The sequence below is a fragment of the Aulonocara stuartgranti genome (assembly GCF_965226115.1).
Source record: "Aulonocara stuartgranti genome assembly, chromosome: 15".
NCBI classification, from domain to species: Eukaryota; Metazoa; Chordata; class Actinopteri; order Cichliformes; family Cichlidae; genus Aulonocara; species Aulonocara stuartgranti.
In genome coordinates, this window is record NC_138951.1 from 29,299,920 (window position 1) to 29,319,371 (window position 19,452).

The 19,452-nt window shown below is 39.0% G+C and overlaps 1 protein-coding gene across 4 annotated transcripts in view; it reads left to right on the top strand.

The window, feature by feature from the left end:
* Positions 1-5,116: 5,116 nt before the first annotated feature.
* The window catches only part of opn5 (opsin 5), a 73,730-nt gene continuing 59,394 nt past the window's right edge, over positions 5,117-19,452 (top strand). Inside the window, exons 1-2 of one of the 4 annotated variants that reach the window (XM_082505370.1) lie at positions 5,117-5,304; positions 5,655-5,672. The gene's annotated coding sequence lies outside the window, so the exon portion shown is untranslated. Of the gene's footprint in view, positions 5,305-5,654; positions 5,673-6,141; positions 6,169-6,200; positions 6,254-11,051; positions 11,830-19,452 lie in introns of those variants that run through there. The other 3 variants (XM_082505369.1, XM_082505371.1, XM_082505368.1) reach the window with 3 other exon arrangements.

A 19,452-nucleotide genomic window follows, 5' to 3' on the forward strand; every position in this document is an offset into this window, starting at 1 on the left:
AGGGCAGACATGAAAACAGGGTCATTATTAAATATGCAGATGACTCTGTTATTGTCAGCTTACTGAAAGAGGGTGAAATTAACCACGGTCCAGTCATTGATGACTTTGTTCAGTGGTGTGAGGAGTCTTATCTCCAGCTGAACATATCTAAAACAAAAGATATGGTTGTTGATTTTAGGAAACAACAAAATGGGCACGGAGTCACTTTAATTAAAGGTCAGAAAATAGAGCAAGTACAATCATATAAATATCTTGGGACCATAATAAATGAAAAACTGAACTTTGATCAAAATTGCAAATCAGTTTGTAAAAAGGGTCACCAGCACCTTTATTGCCTTAGGAAACTTGTTCATTTCCACATTGACCAAAAATTTTTAACTTTGTTTTATCGTTCTTTTATTGAGTCTGTTTTATCCTTTTGTTTGGTGGCATGGTTTGGTCAGACCTCTGTCACAGATAAAAACTCTCTAAATCAGATAGTGAGATGGTCCAGTCGTCTGATAGGTGAGCCACAGTCTTGTTTAGCCTCCCTGTACTCTAAGCAGGTACAGAGGATGGCTTTATCAATCCTTAAAAATGGTTCCCATCCTCTAAGGGGTAAATTTCAGCTTCTTCCCTCAGGACGGAGGTTTCTATTTCCGAGATGCAGGACAAAGCGTTATAAAAATAGCTTTGTCCCCGTTGCTGTCACTGAATTAAATAAGAACTGTTTTTGATTCGAAATATTAAAATCACTATATATGTGCCACAGTGAGCTTTATATATTTACTAGGTATGTGTGTTTTTAAAGGGATGGCAAATGCTGTCATTTTTCTGTAAAGCAAATTTACCTTGCCCTTGGGTATAAATAAAGTTACCTTGACCTTGACCTTGAGAGTTGCCGACCGTCCCGTAAAAAACAGAATCATCAGAGAAAATATTACACATTTTGTATTGAGCTGAAAAGGAACAGTTTGTCCCGTACTTCAGCTACAATGAAAAAGACACAAAGCTGGAGTTATTCTGCATCTTTAACCTGCAGCTGCTTCTTCTTCTCTCATTCTCTCCCTCTCCTGTTTTTACTTCAATTATGAAACTGATCAATGATAAGCTAATCAACTTTTCTGTCGCAAGTCCCATCTCTCTTGTTTATCTCCCACAAGAAGAAACCAGCGGATGTCGTGCTAAACAACAGCAGCACGTTTAAGCTTGATCAGCTGTTGTTAGAATTTATTTAATATTAATTTCTAGTATCAGCTGATGTTTGCTGGAGCCACAGCTGTAGAAGCTGCTGGTCATGATATTGGTTTGGTTATCTGGTGAGAGGGAAACATGAAGATGAAACCAGGAGATGTCCTTACTGAATCATCAGAGCTGAACAGGTGATGGAGAAACAGGTTTACTTTTTAGGTGACATGAATGAGTTGAAGGGAAGTTATGAACTATTTCTGAGAGACAAATAACACCAGGATCCTTTCCTAAGTAGCTGACAGTTGGTAACTGTCAGATCTTCAATTCAATTCAATTCAATTCAATTCAATTCAATTCAATTCAATTCAATTCAATTCAATTCAATTCAATTCAATTCAATTCAATTTTATTTATATAGCGCCAAATCACAACAAAAGTCGCCTCAAGGTGCTTCATAGATACAGAGAAAAACCCAACAATCATATGACCCCCTATGAGCAAGCACTTTGGCGACAGTGGGAAGGAAAAACTCCCTTTTAACAAGAAGAAACCTCCGGCAGAAGCAGGCTCAGGGAGGGGCGGCCATCTGCTGCGACCGGTTGGGGTGAGAGAAGGAAGACAGGATGAAAGACATGCTGTGGAAGAGAGACAGAGGTTAATAACAGATATGATTCAATGCACAGAGGTCTGTTAATACATAGTGAGTGAGAAAGGTGACTGGAAAGGAAAAACTCAATGCATCATGGGAATCCCCCGGCAGCCTATGTCTATTGCAGCATAACTAAGGGAGGATTCAGGGTCACCTGGTCCAGCCCTAACTATATGCTTTAGCAAAAAGGAAAGTTTTAAGCCTAATCTTAAAAGTAGAGATAGTGTCTGTCTCCAAACTGGAAGCTGGTTCCACAGAAGAGGGGCCTGAAAACTGAAGGCTCTCCCTCCCATACTACTTTTAAATACTCTAGGAACAACAAGTAGGCCTGCAGAGCGAGAGCGAAGTGCTCTAATAGGGTGATATGGTACTACAAGGTCATTAAGATAAGATGGGACCTGATTATTTAAAACCTTGTATGTGAGGAGCATGATTTTGAATTCAATTCTGGATTTAACAGGAAGACAATGAAGGGAAGCCAAAACAGGAGAAATATGCTCTCTCTGTCTAGTCCCTGTCAGTACTCTTGCTGCAGCATTTTGGATTAGCTGAAGGCTTTTCAGTGAGTTTTTTGGACATCCTGATAATAATGAATTACAGTAGTCCAGCCTGGAAGTAATAAATGCATGAACTAGTTTTTCAGCGTCACTCTGAGACAGGATATTTCTAATTTTAGAGATGTTGCGCAAATGGAAGAACGCAGTCTTACATATTTGTTTAATATGTGCGTTGAAGGACATATCCTGGTCAAAAATTACTCCAAGGTTCCTCACAGCGTTACTAGAGGCCAAGGTAATGCCATCCAGAGTAAGAATCTGGTTAGATACCATATTTCTAAGATTTTCAGGGCCGAGTACAATAACCTCAGTTTTATCTGAATTAAGAAGCAGAAAGTTAGCGGCCATCCAGGTCTTTATGTCTTTAAGACATCCCTGCAGTTTAACTAATTGGTGTGTGTTATCTGGCTTCATGGACAGATAGAGCTGGGTGTCATCTGCATAGCAGTGAAAATGTATGCTATGTCTTCTAATGATGCTGCCTAAGGGAAGCATGTATAATGTAAGCAGAATTGGTCCTAGCACTGAACCCTGTGGAACACCATAATTGACCTTAGTGTGTGAAGAGGACTCTCCATTTACATGCACAAATTGGAGTCTATTAGATAGATATGATACAAACCACTGCAGTGCAGTACCTGTAATACCTACAGCATGTTCTAATCGCTCTAATAGGATATTATGGTCGACAGTATCAAACACTGCACTGAGGTCTAGCAGGACAAGCACAGAGATGAGTCCACTGTCAGAGGCCATAAGAAGATCATTTGTAACCTTCACTAAAGCTGTTTCTGTGCTGTGATGAACTCTGCAACCTGACTGAAACTCTTCAAATAAACCATTCCTCTGCAGATGATCAGTTAGCTGTTTGACAACTACTCTTTCAAGGATTTTTGATATGAAAGGAAGGTTGGAGATTGGCCTATAATTAGCTAAGACTGCTGGGTCTAGAGATGGCTTTTTGAGTAAAGGTTTAACTACAGCCAGCTTGAAGGCCTGTGGTACATAGCCGATTATTAGAGATAGGTTGATCATATTTAAGATCGAAGAATTAATTAATGGCAGGACTTCTTTGAGCAGTTTTGTAGGAATGGGGTCTAAAAGACACGTTGATGGTTTTGGAGGAAGTAATTATTGAAGTTAACTCAGAAATTTCAATTGGAGAAAAAGAGTCTAACTTAACATCACAATGAACAATGAAAGACGCCTTAACGCCCACTCACATCCTGGGCCAGCTGACCTCAGGAATTCGCATGATAAGGTGGGGCCAGGTTTCACAATGAACACACCCGAAACTCTGGCTGATTGGGACCCACGCCCAGTTTCACACCTTGGCTCAGGCGATTAGAGGATCATCAGGGGGTCCTTTTGTCCCTCTGTGGGGGGTCACTCCCACTAGGTTTATATCTGGGACTCTCCACCATTTGACCTTAGAACTGAAGAAGCTTCTCGGATGAGAGGTGAAACGTCTTCAAGCAACTTAAAGAAGTCCAGACGCTTTTCTTTGCAAGCTCCTTTGACTTTTCTTTCTTATTCTCATTTAAAATGTCTAGCTTTTAATAGATAATTATCTGAATCTTACAGCCAAAGTTTTTATCTGATGTAAAATGTATAGAAATTATACATATACCAACAAGACATGCATTTTCTGTTGTACAGTTCATTTGCTGTTATGGAGTTCTTGTTATGGAAAAAAAGTGTCTTTTTTTGTTTCAAAATAGCTGATAACTGTTCGCTGATAGCTGCCAACATCTGCGAACAAATATAATTCTATAAAGTTGTTCTATATAGTGTGTAACTGTTGATATAGAGGGTTATTATATTTATTGCTAATGCAATTATATGGCACATTGACTTCTGAGGAAATTTTAGATGGCACTCATCATCAAAAAGGTTGCCTACCACTGGTTTAGAGTCTACTGCTGAAAATTTAATAATGATTAAATGATGAACACAACATGCTCAGATCCCATGACTGTCATCTTTTGATATTTGTTCTTTTCTGCAAAGGCATTTTGCTACTTCTCCTCCTCCTTTTGACTAATAAAGTAGTAGCAGAAAATACAGATGGAAAAAAGTAGACATTTGGTTGATAGTAAGAAGTTCCATTAGTCTAGTCATTCTGTTTCTTGGTTCAAGCAACTCTCTTCCCCTAAGTGTCCTAGAAGAGTCATTGCATGTCTGACAGCTGCCACATCATCCTACCACTGATACTTGCTCTCCTTTGTGGTCCCAGAAATAGGTGATCCATTTACCCCCAAGAAAATAAAATCAGTATGATTTGCAAAAATCTGACATTTATGAGTTCAGTGGTACATAAATAAAAGTGAATTCAAGACAATAGCGCTCCCCGATTCCCAGTTCAAAATATTCATTTTTCAATAGTAGGCTTTAGTACTTCACTAGGCTTTAGATCATCACTTCATTTACTGTCTAACTCATGTGTTTTTAGCTCCTATCCCACCCTGAGGAGTTTACAGCCCTTTCTACCTGCACAGTCATTCCTTTGTGCCTGGGGATATTAGGCATAACCCTGGTCTATGAAATTATATAGAGTCAGGGCTGACGTTTTTTTTTTTCACATACACTGGAATCAGGCAGGAGATGGGCTAGTCCATATTAAAAAAAAAAGAAAGAAAAAAAGGTGGTGAAAAAAACCTCTTGTGTTTTATTTTGAAAGTCGTGAACGGAACTTGAGTTGGCTGAACGCGCTTGTTAAAGCTGGGCTGCTTCCCTGACTTAAAGCTGCTGCTCGGCAGTGGAGCTTCAGAGCGCCTTTGCAGCTCAGGAAAGTGGAAGCAGCTTCACGGGAATTTTTCTGTTTACAGCCCCAGCAGCCGAGCGGTTTCTTTTCTAACACTGAAATTGAAACGTGGGACCGTGGGAAATACACTGACTTCGGAATGACTGATGACTGATGATCAAAGAGTGAGTAAAAAGCCAACCCTTTAACACCGTTTTTCTGTTAAACGCACGTGCTTCATGTAAAGCATGTTTTCTGAAAAGGATTTTTTTTACTTTACTAATTTTTATTTTTCTATCATTCGTTTTAGTCACAGGGAATTCCCAGGATGAAATAAATAAATAAAAATAAAAAAATCTAATATTAATAACAAATGCATAAAGCTTTAAAGTCTCAGTTAAAAATGTTTTAGAACTTAAAAAAAGCATTTTACAAATCATTTTAAATGAATATTCCTGTAATTACAGCAATTCTTTTTCTCATTCATTTAAAAAAAAGTTTTATTTATTTCTCTTTTTTTATTTTTTTATTTTAGGCCTCCACAAATAAGTAGGTAAGTACATATCTGCAATCAGCTGGGTCTATTTTACTATTTTTTTTCTTGCTTTAGTTTTTACCTTTTAAAACAAGACACCACTAGACACCTTTCTGAATAATTTTGTTACATTTATTTTTTAAATGAACAACAGCTCTTTTGTTAATTGCTTTTGTTTCTTTCTCTTTATTTGCTCATCATTGAGTCTGGGACCACAGGTTCCACCCCCTTAAAGACACAGGTTTTTCTTGTCACTTGGCATGACCACTACATACAGTGGCGGAGCGGGGAGGGGGGGGGGGCTTACTGGGCTTAAGCCCGGGGTCTTTTGGAGTGTAATTTTTTCATAGTTAGATGCCTGGCTGACAACTGTATAAAGAAAAAAACTACACACAATATTCGAAGCACATAGTGCACACTGTGGGAATTTACGACTGTTCGTAAATCCCCCCTAATATTGGTATGATCCGAGCTCAGGCACTAAGCGGGGCGGGGCAGCTGCTGCCTGCCAGTCGGCAGGCAGCAGCTGTTGGAGAAACGGAGAAACGCTGTTGGAGAAACGGAGCTAGGCAGACAGAGGAGAACTGAAGTTTGACCAGGTACCAAAGCAAAGCATTCGTACTGTACAAATAATGTAAATATGACGGTGTATCACGAAAGATTGATATCAAACTGATCACTTGACCCATATTATGTTACTCGCTCTTCAAGTGAATCAACAAATGGCGAAATGAAAAGCCGAACAACAACAATGCTGTTTCTTTAGAGAGTCTCAGCTTACATGTGTGTTTATTTCATATTTTCAGTTGTTACCCTCCACGGCTAAATAAATCAGTTTCAGTAATGTACTGATATACAAGAATGGACATAATGAGCGTCTTTCAAAGAAAAAACTCTGGTAGTATTTTATATATTATGCTTTGAATGTTGTTCAGTATATTTCTATGCAAAACATGAGGAACTTCATTACACAGCAGTATATTCACAGTTTAAACCAGATACTTACCTACACTTTATGGAAAACACAAGAACATTTTTTTACTGTACAACATTAATTTAGAGTAAACTTGTTTTGTTTTGGATAAATAAATATTGAAATATCGTTTGAATTAGTTAAATGTCAGAATAAAGAGAGACAGAGCTGTCTATTTTTATCACTTTCATCAAATTTAGCAGTACATGTACACTAAGTTTGTTAATTAATAAGAAAACTCCAGACGATTCCATTCTGAGCTGAAGAAGCTTCTGATAAGTTAGTAGAGTCCATGTGAGTAAATTGGTGGCACACCTGTGGATGCATATAAGGCAAAACACAGAGCCTGTTTCTTTGAAATGGGAAAATCAAGAGATGTCAACCAAACACCAGAAACAGAACTGTGGAGCTCCATAAGTGTGGCTCAATTTTGAATACAATTTGGTGCCATTTACAATTAAGAAATACAGATAGTTTCTCTCTTTACTCTTAAAGTTAACAAATATGTTTTTTATATTTATCAATCTAAAAAAATAAACATTTAGTCCAATTTGATGTTAAAATTAAAATTTGATCTGAAGAGTGTGTAAATATCTGGTTTCAACTGTATATTTGATTATTGTAAGCACAAAGAGGAACAGAGAGGGAGAGAGAGGGGAGATGGAGAATGAGGACAGAACAGAGATGGAACAAGAGCAGGTGAGACACACATGTTAGTCAAATGGTTGTTTACCAAAAGTATCACCGTATCATAGGTCCTCATGTATCTCGTACCTAGTGTTTCTTTTTAGGTTTGCAATTTTTCAAATTCTACATTTATTAAGTTATGCAGGCTTGTTTGCACAACAAGGCTAAATAATTATATAAACTTTTCTCAATCTAAATAGTGTACTTTGGTAGAATTAAAAAGTGCAGGTCTACGATGATTTTCAGTGCTACTATCATCTAGTTCTAGTTCTGATTCTGTCTTGGTTAAATCCCAAGTAGTCCTGATTTTGAACTGTTGTAGTCCTGTTTTAATTCCGGATCAGTTCAGGGTCTGGTTGAATTGGGGTTTAGTCCTCGTGTCTTGATACAGCCCCGACTTTGTTCTGCCTTGCTGCTTAATTAAAAAACTAGTTTAAGGTGTCCTGCATATGTGATATATTTTTTTCCCTATATGAAGTCATCTTTGAACAAAACTCAAAACTACCCTTTAGGGCTAAGCCCCAGGTGTTTCAAATGTCTGGCTCCGCCTCTGACTACAGACATAGTAAAATGTTCAAAATAAAGTCATCCACAGGCAAAATTAATATAATAATTCCTTAGTGATGTTGGTCAGCTACTGTAGACCCCAGAGAGGTCTGTCTCCTTGTTAAACATAAACAGATGGTCATGCAACTCTAGTAATATTCTCATCTGGGATTTGGTGGAAGTGGTGCATCACAGTCACTGAGCAGATGAAAATCCGTTCACTATAGCTGTGTGTTACAGCTGGGATCATTACATTGCAAAATTAAGTTCTTTCCCCCATAACTTAATTTTTTTAGAATAATAAAATATTAAGTGATTGTATTAAAATGAGCAGAAGTGTGGTATAGCCTAGGTGTCTGTGAAGGTTCTCAGTCATCCAGGTCATCGTAGTCAAAGGAGCTTGCAAAGAATATAGCCTAGGGTTTAAGGTGGGATTTGGCAGGTGTAGGAGATGTGCAGTGGAGCATGGGAAAAGGAATCTCTTACAAATGACAGATGTAAAAATGTATGTTTTTAGTTCCAGTAGATTTTTCTTTGTGCGCAGGCTGTGATCAGCTGATCTGTGTCACAAAGAGCCATTATTTCCTTTGATAATAATGTCTTATCTTCCTCTCCCGTCCTCTCATTCTTACATTTTTTTTTTTTCATTTTTGGGTGTCACACTTTAATGTTTTTTTTCCTTTCCCTGATATGTACAGCATTTTTACACAGCAAAATTTCGCTTTTAAGACATCATGTGTGGCATATTGCACAGAACTAGAGATACACTGATTTAATTTCTCTGAAAGTGTGACCCACTGATACGTATTTTTGCTAATTTTCTATCTAACAATTATAACTGACAACCTATAGAAGCACAAATAAACTTGTTTTCATAATAACATAAATGATTAAACTACAATACAAAACAAAAACCAGTATGTTACTTGAAAGAAATATAGAAAATTTACTGAAAATTAGTTGCTTGGGCGATATGACCCGAAATTCATATGTCGATATTTTTTAGCTGGATGGCGATATACGATATATATCTCGACATTTTGTTTTTAAGCCATAAGTTAAGAACAAAAAGAGTTCTTAGTCAAAGCTGTGTCCCAGATGTCACACAGGCACTTTTATTAACATACAGCTCGGGGCGGTCTGCCTCTCCCCACCGCAGGGAAAAGGGTAACACCACCTGGGTCTGGGTGCAGTTCCCCCCTCCAGGGGCAAGGGTACCTAGACCCGGTTCGTAGAGTACGCTTGGGGAGTGTGATCGTGTGTACAGCGTCTCTTTATGTCTGTCTCCATGTTGGTTGAGTGTGGAGTAAGTGCATATGAGAGCATAAGGGTGGGGATGGATGTTTGTGTCTGTGTGTGCCTGTATGTCTGTGTCTATATGTCAGGTTGGGTATCAGACGTCACCTCTCTGGGGACATCTCAGGCCCTCCAAGGTTTGGAGGCCTATCTCCACCCACCACTTCCCCTGCCGGTGGCGGACTCCCTCAGACATCGGTGCGTTGGTGGTTCTTTGTGTCTGGGGGTGGGCGTCCGGGTACACACCGGCTCACTCCTTGGCGGCCGCTTATCGGGGCCTGGAGCCTGGGGCTCGCTCGGGCCACTTCGGAGGTGGGGTGCCCCCGGCCTCTCGGCCTGGGGCTCGGTCAGTCGGGCACAGCTGGCTGCCGGCGGAGCTCACGGGCGCGTCACTGCAACTCCCCCTGGCTTCTGCTCCGCGGCTGCTGAGTGAGCCCTCATCTGGGACTCTCCTCAGCTCTTACTGGGACAGTGGCGCGGCTGCCCCTCTGTTGGTCTTCCTTGGTCTCTTGTGTTCTGGGGACCTCTGGATGTCTGGAGTTTTGATCTCCTCCATACCTGCTTCATACCCTGGAGGACGGGGCTGTGGCCCCCCACACTCCCTAGCAGATCGTTACATGGAGAAACCTTTGGAATGCAAGCATGCTGATCCACACAGGTATGCACACAGGTGTACACACGGGTATTCACAGACGCGGACTACAGCTTTCTTGGCTGTTGCCTCAAAGCACATTGTACGCTGTCTATCTTGCGTGCTGCACAATATCGTTTATTATTTAGTATCTACTGATATCTACTGCTAGCTAGTTTGTGATGGTGCCCTTTTTTTTATTATGTTGCTCTTTGTTGTTTGCTTTCTCTTCTGTTTTTTTTCTCCATACAGGTGACCCAGGTGTTTTTTTGTTTTTTTTTGTTTGTTTTTCTTTCTTTCTTCTCCCCCTTCTCACCGTCTCTTCTCCCCTTTGGTTTTCTTTCTCTCCCTCTCTTTCTTTCATTCTCTCTCCCTGTCCTATCCCCCAGTCATGTCTGTCCCGTTTGTAGCAACTGAATAATAAAATAAATTCATAATTATAATAAAGGTCAATCAAATGGACCAATATGGCAAGGCCATGATGATCCACTTGGTAAAATAAATCCGCTTGGCATCTTTCTTGGCCTTAAGACAACAATTCTGATGGCTAAAGATCCAAACGGGACACAAAAAACAAAAAAACCCCAAAAAAAACATACAGCGTAGATGTACATGAAGAAATTACTCAAAAATAAATTATCAGCATTTATTAAATAATAATGCTCCATAAATAAAAGAAAACAATGTTGTCTTTGTGCATAAAAAAAAAAAAGCTCACAATTGTGCAGTCAAAATGTAAACTAAAAGACACTGAGCATAATAACAAAGACAGATTTCACAGCTGCTCTATTCCCAAGTTCTACTGCGTGACTGACAGGCTGGAGTTTGAAATCTGCTTCATAACCGTGTCTCTTAACAGGTGCCATTTATGGTCCTTATACACACAATACGGTAATATTACGTTGAAGCACAGTACGTATTACTCCGCGAGGCTCCTGACTATGGTAGCCATAATGCTTCAACAATGCATTAAGCAGTGCGACTTCGTAGCTTACCAAAGTCGAACTAAAGCATTTATTGACAGATTGCTGAGCGCTGTGTACCACATAAAATCGGTTCGCGGTCAGTAAGCACAACCAGAATTCATACATAAGGCACACTGTCGATTTTTGAGAAAATGAAAGGATTTTAGGCCATGCATGTCGTTAGCGCGGTTAGCTCGCTAACACGTCGACGCTGAACAGCCGCACGCACGGGGCGGTCCGCGGTAAGTCGTTAATGGAGATTTGCTGTGTCCATCTTGTCGTTGCCTGCAGGTGAAGCAATGGGGGAGGGGGAGTTGTGTTCAGTGAAGGAGAGGCGAGGCCCAGTAACGTTGCATAGTGACAAAAGTGGATGAAAGAGAGGCAAACTTGCGGCTCCACAAGTATAATTATAACGTAACATATACTATATCGATATAAACGATATTGTCACATCTTATATCTCGTATGAAAATATATCGATATTTTTAAAAAACTCGATATATCGCCCAGTCCTACTTTACCCCCATATGACATATTTTACCTCGCTAAACTTAAGCAGGTGCAGGAGATTTCTATAACAAAACAAGTATCAGTTACATCATTTTTCAGTATGTTTATAACTTCACCAGATAAGAGGATTTGTCTCTATGTCTCCATAATTGTTCTCATAACTGCTTTGAACATTTGCTTATACCAAGGCTGTTGGCTTGTAGCTTGTTTGCTGATTTTGGATAGCTTTACCTTTAGCTACTTTCCTTTTTTTTTTTAGCTTCTTTAAAGTGTCAATGTTCATGTGGGTGAGGTCAATTTAAAAGTCTGGTTAGATTTGTTGTAGGGCTGCTCAATTAATCGAATTTTAATCACGATTACGATCTGGGCTTTCAACGATCATTAAAAATGACTGAGCCGATTATTAGCCCCTCCCTCGTTTATCCGCGACACCTTAAAGGCCGGTCCAAACCGGTCGTGGCGCAAAAAAGGTTGGAGACCGCTGATTAAGAGGACCCGAGGGAAGCTCGGAAAGCTAAGCAGGAGTTATTTGGAGAGGAGAGTGACTGCCGTTGGTTGAAAAGAGAGGTAAAAAAAAAAAACTTCAGTGGTGTTGCACACTATTTTATATTATTTTTTAAAGTCATTGTTAACCCTTTAAAGCCGGTCAGAGCAGCACGCTCCGTTTTGTGTAACTATTTTTAAATCCCTGTAGAACCGGAACCGCGTAAGCTAGCGCAATAATTTGTTTTGCATATGAAACCGGAGGAGTTGTACTTACATCTGATGCCATCAGCTTGTCCTCGGTCATGGTTTCCTTCCACATATAGCTTTGCAAAAATTGCATAAAAAGCGCTTGCAGGAACAAAAGCATAATATTCCAGAAACATGCTTCGCCGATCAGCTGTTCTTAACACTTCCCACCGTGAAACAGACGTCAGCGCGAACTATCACATGTCCGCCATTTCCTGGCCGAAACCGGAAGTGAGGTCATTTTCGCGGAAATGTAGTTTTTTACTTGTAGGCCTTAAAAGCCTATACTGGTCATGTTTGACTTTTCTGAATAGTTGCTGGGATGCTTAGAACTCGAATTGCACTGCTGGAAATAGTTTATTTTGATGCACATGCTGTTTTCTTTGCAAATTTGCATCATAGGATTGTTTTTTGTTTTTCCTGCAGTATATAAAAATTGGTGTATCTCCAAAATAAAACTATGAACACACTCAAAATAAATTTCCTGTTGTAAACTATTTTTTGCAACTTTTTTGTATTTAAAGTTTTGAGGGATAAACCTCTTAAATTTCTCCAAGTAATATATGTAAAAAAACAAACAAAAACGATTTAAAAATTTTTTTTGTAGTTTATTGCACTTTTTTGCAATTAATGTAGTTACTATGGACTTAATGCATACATATTATTAAAATATGGGCTATAACAGTTGTATAGCAACTTGAAATGCTCCCATAAATGGCACTACAACATGTAAAAAAATAATATAAGCTCTGGCGGACTTGGTTCTATAGTAGGTCTTAAAGGGTTAAATAAATATCGTCAAATAATCGAGATCTCAATTTCAGTGAAAATAATCATGATTATCATTTTTGCCATAATCGAGCAGCCCTAATTTGTTGTTATGAATACTTTTGTGGCATTCCCCATATGGTTTAATTAGGAAAAGTTTGTATTTTCTCACAGTAATGGTGTGTGCACACCGAACGCGATTGACGCGAACAAAAACGTGCCAGACGCCCCTAATTTGACGCGTGCACATTCGCACCTTAACGCGTGTCCAACACAAATCAATCGCGCGTCAAAATATGCAATTTTGACGCGCGTGAACCGGAAATGTCGGAGGAATGTGGGAGGAAGTTGTGCCATCGAGTAAAACGTTATCAGTGCTTGCTGTACATACAGTGGGGCAAAAAAGTATTTAGTCAGCCACCGATTGTGCAAGTTCCCCCACTTAAAATGATGACAGAGGTCAGTAATTTGCACCAGAGGTACACTTCAACTGTGAGAGACAGAATGTGAAAAAAAAATCCATGAATTCACATGGTAGGATTTGTAAAGAATTTATTCGTAAATTAGGGTGGAAAATAAGTATTTGGTCACCTCAAACAAGGAAAATCTCTGGCTCTCACAGACCTGTAACGTCTTCTGTAAGAAGCTTTTCTGTCCCCCACTCGTTACCTGTATGAATGGCACCTGTTTGAACTCATCATCTGTATAAAAGACACCTGTCCACAGCCGCAAACAGACTCCAAACTCCGCCATGGCCAAGACCAAAGAGCTTTCGAAGGACACCAGGAAAAGTATTGTAGACCTGCACCAGACTGGGAAGAGTGAATCTACAATAGGCAAACAGCTTGGTGTGAAAAAATCAACTGTGGGAGCAATCATCAGAAAATGGAAGACATACAAGACCACTGATAATCTCCCTCGATCTGGGGCTCCACGCAAGATCTCATCCCGTGGGGTCAAAATGATCATGAGAACGGTGAGCAAAGATCCCAGAACCAGGTGAATGACCTGCAGAGAGCTGGGACCAAAGTAACAAAGGTCACCATCAGTAACACACTACAACGGCAGGGAATCAAATCCCGCAGTGCCAGACGTGTTCCGCTGCTGAAGCCAGTGCATGTCCAGGCCCGTCTGAAGTTTGCCAGAGAGCACATGGATGATCCAGCAGAGGATTGGGAGAATGTCATGTGGTCAGATGAAACCAAAGTAGAACTTTTTGGTATAAACTCAACTCGTCGTGTTTGGAGGAAGAAGAATACTGAGTTGCATCCCAAGAACACCATACCTACTGTGAAGCATGGGGGTGGAAACATCATGCTATGGGGCTGTTTTTCTGCCAAGGGGACAGGACGACTGATCCGTGTTAAGGACAGAATGAATGGGGCCATGTATCGTGAGATTTTGAGCCAAAACCTCCTTCCATCAGTGAGAACTTTGAAGATGAAACGAGGCTGGGTCTTCCAACATGACAATGATCCAAAACACACCGCCCGGGCAACAAAGGAGTGGCTCCGTAAGAAGCATTTGAAAGTCCTGGAGTGGCCTAGCCAGTCTCCAGACCTCAACCCCATAGAAAATCTGTGGCGGGAGTTGAAAGTCCGTGTTGCTCGGCGACAGCCCCAAAACATCACTGCTCTCAAGAAGATCTGCATGGAGGAATGGGCCAAAATACCAGCTACTGTGTGTGCAAACCTGGTAACGACCTATAGTAAACGTTTGACCTCTGTTATTGCCAACAAAGGTTATGTTACAAAGTATTGAGTTGTATTTTTGTTATTGACCAAATACTTATTTTCCACCCTGATTTACGAATAAATTCTTTACAAATCCTACCATGGGGATTCATGGATTTTTTTTTTTCACATTCTGTCTCTCACAGTTGAAGTGTACCTCTGGTGCAAATTACTGACCTCTGTCATCATTTTAGGTGGGGGAACTTGCACAATCGGTGGCTGACTAAATACTTTTTTGCCCCACTGTACCTGTGGGTGCAGCAGCAGGAGCTCAGGGAGCCAGGAGAAGCAATTGGGGATGGCTCTGCTGCAGAATAAGTTGGTTCTATCAAGAAAATATTAAATGTTAACAGGTTGAATACAATAATCATAGAGAAAGTATATACAGTGGTCCCTCATTTATTGCAGCAGGGGTTCTCAGAATAACTAGCCCCTCGCCACACACTTTATACACTGTTTTCCCCACACACGAACATTAGTCACAGTTCTCACAAGTTGTTTGTCAAAGTACAAACCTTTGTAGATTGCAAAATGTTAAAGTATTATTATGTCACGTTTTGCGACGAAATGATCACCAAATTCATTGCGACTTGCTCACAAAATTCATAATAATGTTGTTTATTTATAATAACAATTCTGTTATAAGTTAATATTGTAATTAGAGTTGATATCAGCTATTTGCTAATAGGTCAGTATTGGACTGTATAACAGCCGAAATATGAAAATTTAAAACAGTAGTGTTCTGAGTTTTGAGCTTTTCCACTAGAGAGCAGTGTGCAACTTTCCAGTTGACAACACTTATTCGGAATTACCAAAAACAGAACAGCTAGCTAATCTGATTCGAATCGTGCAGAGTGTAAGCAAGTAATCTATGAACTGTTCTGATAATCAAACAAGATTATTTTTAAATTGAATTGTGTTAGTAAAGACTCATAAATAACTACATGTAACAAATGTTGGGCAAATCTGTTTATGGTTCGTGTGTCTAAAAGAAAAAAAAATTGCCTGACATATTGGATTTTTGATATCACCAAGTATCAGTGTTGGGATTGGTTTTAAATCTCATACATCAGTCATGTTCTAATTGGTATTAAGTCCAGTCCATTCCCAGTGATCACGAGAGGAAACACGAGACTGAGAATATTTGGGAAATTAATTTATCTAATTTGTCAGAAAATAAATTATCTATCTATCTAAATGTCTATATTACAAGTTACACTGAAATGCTTTTTGAAATAGAAGAACTAAGGGCAAGGAAAATGTAATTATTTTTACATTTTTAAATTTTTTGCTTTAGAAAGACTTATCTGTAGACAGTGGTGCACCAGAAGGAAGAAGAATTGAACTTTGTTTTAGAAAGTACTTGAAAAGAGGGAGCATGCAATGGACACGTGATGAACTATTTTTTATCTCATAAGAAGCCTGTTTGTGTGCTCTGCAGTTGATTTTATTTTAGGCAAAGATTTTGCAAACAAATGTCAGTTAAATGTAATAACTGGGTAGTGTAAGTTGCACAAACCCCTAGTACTCAGTTACAGTAAATGTAGTTCGCAGCTGTGTTTAAATACATAAGTACTTGTGTAAATATATTGTAGTTAGTTACAAGTAGTTGTTTACCTTTTCAAACGTATGTATGGAAACTTAAATTGTTGTTGCTAGCCTCCTGAACTCATCTAAAGTGTACGGGTCTAAAATTAAGTGTGAGGCATGAGTTCTTTGGTACTTTTTTTCACCGGAAATGACCCTAAATATCAGTTTTCTGAGAAAAGGAGTCTTTCAAAGAATTTCAGAGAAGATTTGATGTCACACATGAAGTGCTACTGAAGTTACTGTCGCCGATGAAAATTATGACGCCATTATGATCAGTTGGGCATTCACAAAGATTCCTTGTATGAAGAATTGCTCCTAGAGCTGAAATTCTTAGAAATTCTTGGAGTTATAAGATTTTCTAAGAATTTGACCTTAAAGCTGAGACTGTTTCTTGTAGCAGAAATTATTTGCAAACCATCTTAGCCCTTGGGAGAAACCGTTTGGTGAGAAAATGATGACTTGTTGGAGGCTTAGGATTTTGTTTTAAACATTTTAGAGGACTATTTTTTTTTTTATTATTTTTTTGCTTGTTTGTTAAGCCACTTAACACTGACCTATGAATTATTCAGGTGTAAAAGCTATCAAACTCAAGGGATCAACTAGTTTTGTGTCTACACAAAACAAAATGTAGTAGAGATTTTTATTTTAAATTGTATTTTTAGACACGTTGTTACTAGTCTTGAGAGCATTTCTTTAGTTAAATCTACAAAAAATGCCCTCAAAGTAACACCGTTTGACAGGCATAAAAAATTATTATTTTTGTACCAGCAAGGTGATTCCCAAAGAGCTGTTAGCCAAAAACATGGCATATGTCAGCATGGTGTGCAGTGCAAAATGGAAAAATTGAAAAATCCTAACAAATGACATGGGACCTGGGAGATGTATCTTGCCCTTCAGTTGAGGCTGTAGTTTTAGAAATGGTCTCAATGGGAGGTTTGCTGCCAAGAAGCCAATCTGAGGTAATCTGAGACCAAATTACTCACCAACTGGACTTGAAATCAATGGTAACAGCTTTTATGGGGTTATGAATCCAAATTTGGAATTTTTCGTTCAAGTCGTCATTATGTATGGAAGATGTCAGGAGAGAGGTACAACAGTGAGTATCTACGCCCATCTGTAAAGCATGGGTGTAGCAGCTAGAACCCTATATCACACAAGAATGACACAATGTTCCTCTCCCAAAAGTCAAACTTTTTCTCAGTTTAAACATTTGATATGTTTTCTATGTTCTATTTTGAATGAAAAATGGCTTTATGAGATTTGCAAATCATGGCATTCGGTTTTGTTTTTACATGTTACACAGCGTCTCAACGTTTTCCAAATTGGGTTTGTAGATAGCTAATGACGTTAACATTAAGTTGTTTAACAGTTGTGACTTGTGTCTAAAAAAACATCCTAAAAATACATCATGTGCAGATGTTTTGACCCAGCGGGGGTCATTTTAGGTCAGGAATAATTTAATAATAATAATTCAACTCTGCTCCAGGGAGAGGGATTTATACTATGAGCTGTATTAGGAAATACTTGAGATTTTAGTAAGGAGACACTGACTAAATAGATTGTGCAGAAGCCTTAAGGAAAAACAGTAGTCTTAATCATGCCATCAGGTACCTGCACTGTGTGAAGCTTTTTTTTTTTTTTTAAACTTATATGCCCCACTGTGAATAGTAGTTGATATGCTCCCTTCCAAATGTCTGCTCTCTTTGCTGCAATTCAGTCTATTTCTAGGCTTTTGTTTTTTTAGATTTGCTAATTTCTTCTAATCTAATGCATCTAACAAATCTAATCTACCACATCATGTTTTGTCATTATACTCCTATAGATATATGGAGGGTCGATTAATCTTTGTTCCCAGTTCAGGTAGAAGATCAAATACCCAAACTGGCAGTGGAAAATTAAAAATGAGTTAAACCTTATTAAATTTGGGCTTAATTATCTGGAAAGCTATTTCAGCAGTATTTCCGTATTTCAGCAGCTAGCATGCACCAAACAAAGGATGTGGGTTTTAAGAAAGTATTATTTTCTAAGTGACAGAAAAATGCTAACGTTCTGTGTTCTTTGAGCTGCAAAGAACACATAAGCTGTTATTGTGTAGTTTCCCTTGGAGAGAAAACTTCTTCACTAAGAGATGGAAAAAAGACATAATGTAAAGTAACAAAAGGACTGACCAACTGTAAATTTAATGCTTAGATGTAAGGTCCTTGTTCATTTTAACATCTTGCAGTACAAGTTGAAGTATAAGAATATTTTGTTGTTCACATGTTCACTGAAAGAAATTTGGTGAAATTTGCAATGAAGCCCTGTGTTTGACTGGAGCAGAGCAGCTGTGATGTTCATGATCAATATTAGGGTATAAATGTAAGGTAATGAAGCTGTATAGAAAGTAGACCTACTTTTTAGATTCCCTTTGGTTTTTCTGGTTTTTGTAACAGATATTTAAGCATTATTATGGCATAATATGAGGTTCATTTAGCTTGACAAAAAAAATTACCTGGTATAAATGTCCTCCAAAGACCTACTTTTATCTTTTACTTCAGCATTTACCAGAAAATGTTTTAACATTAGTATCTATACTTAGGCTTAAGTGACTAATGTGTATACTTATGCTTACTTTTCTTTGGTTATAATGTGAAACAGTGAAACAAAGAACAGTTCTGACTGCTCTGCTTGTGTTTTGCCAGTTTGATTTTTGTCAGAAAAAAAATAACCCTAGGATTTTTTCAGCATTATTATATAAAACATTCTTAACATAGAAGCCATATCCCAACATTTGAGACTGGAAAAAACAAAGCAGATGCACCATAAAAGACAAATACTCGCATCACACTAAAAGACCCTTTATAGCAGGCACGTGCGGGGGGGGGGCTTGAGCACCCGCCCCTTTCCTGATGGGTGCCCAAAGTGCCCTTTTGTTGAGGCAACTTATAAAATTTTTTTTTTTTTTTTATGTGTGTGTGCGTGCGTGCGTGCGGAGTCCTGTCTGTGCCCCTCAGCAATAATATTTAACTATTAATCACAGTTTTGCTAAATAAAAGGATCTGGCTTGCATCAGCCACATGATCACATTTAACCAATGATCGCCCTTGACGGCAGAACGCGCTGGTTACGAGCCGGGAACGAGCTCACAAAAAGCACGCGCATTTTTAGCGGTCCGGAGCTGTAGGAGAAGCTAACACAGCAGAGTGAAGCTGACCCCCCACCCACTTGAAACGTAAAGGCAAATAGGCGGAGCGGTTAGTGCTACGTTTGTGCAGATTTGTGCAGGTAAAATTAGCGTTTGTGCTGCTACGGTTTCCGAGATATTAAACTTTATTTTATAGGTCATTCAAAGGTCACCATCCCCCCAGACTGCTCCAAAACGGGCCAA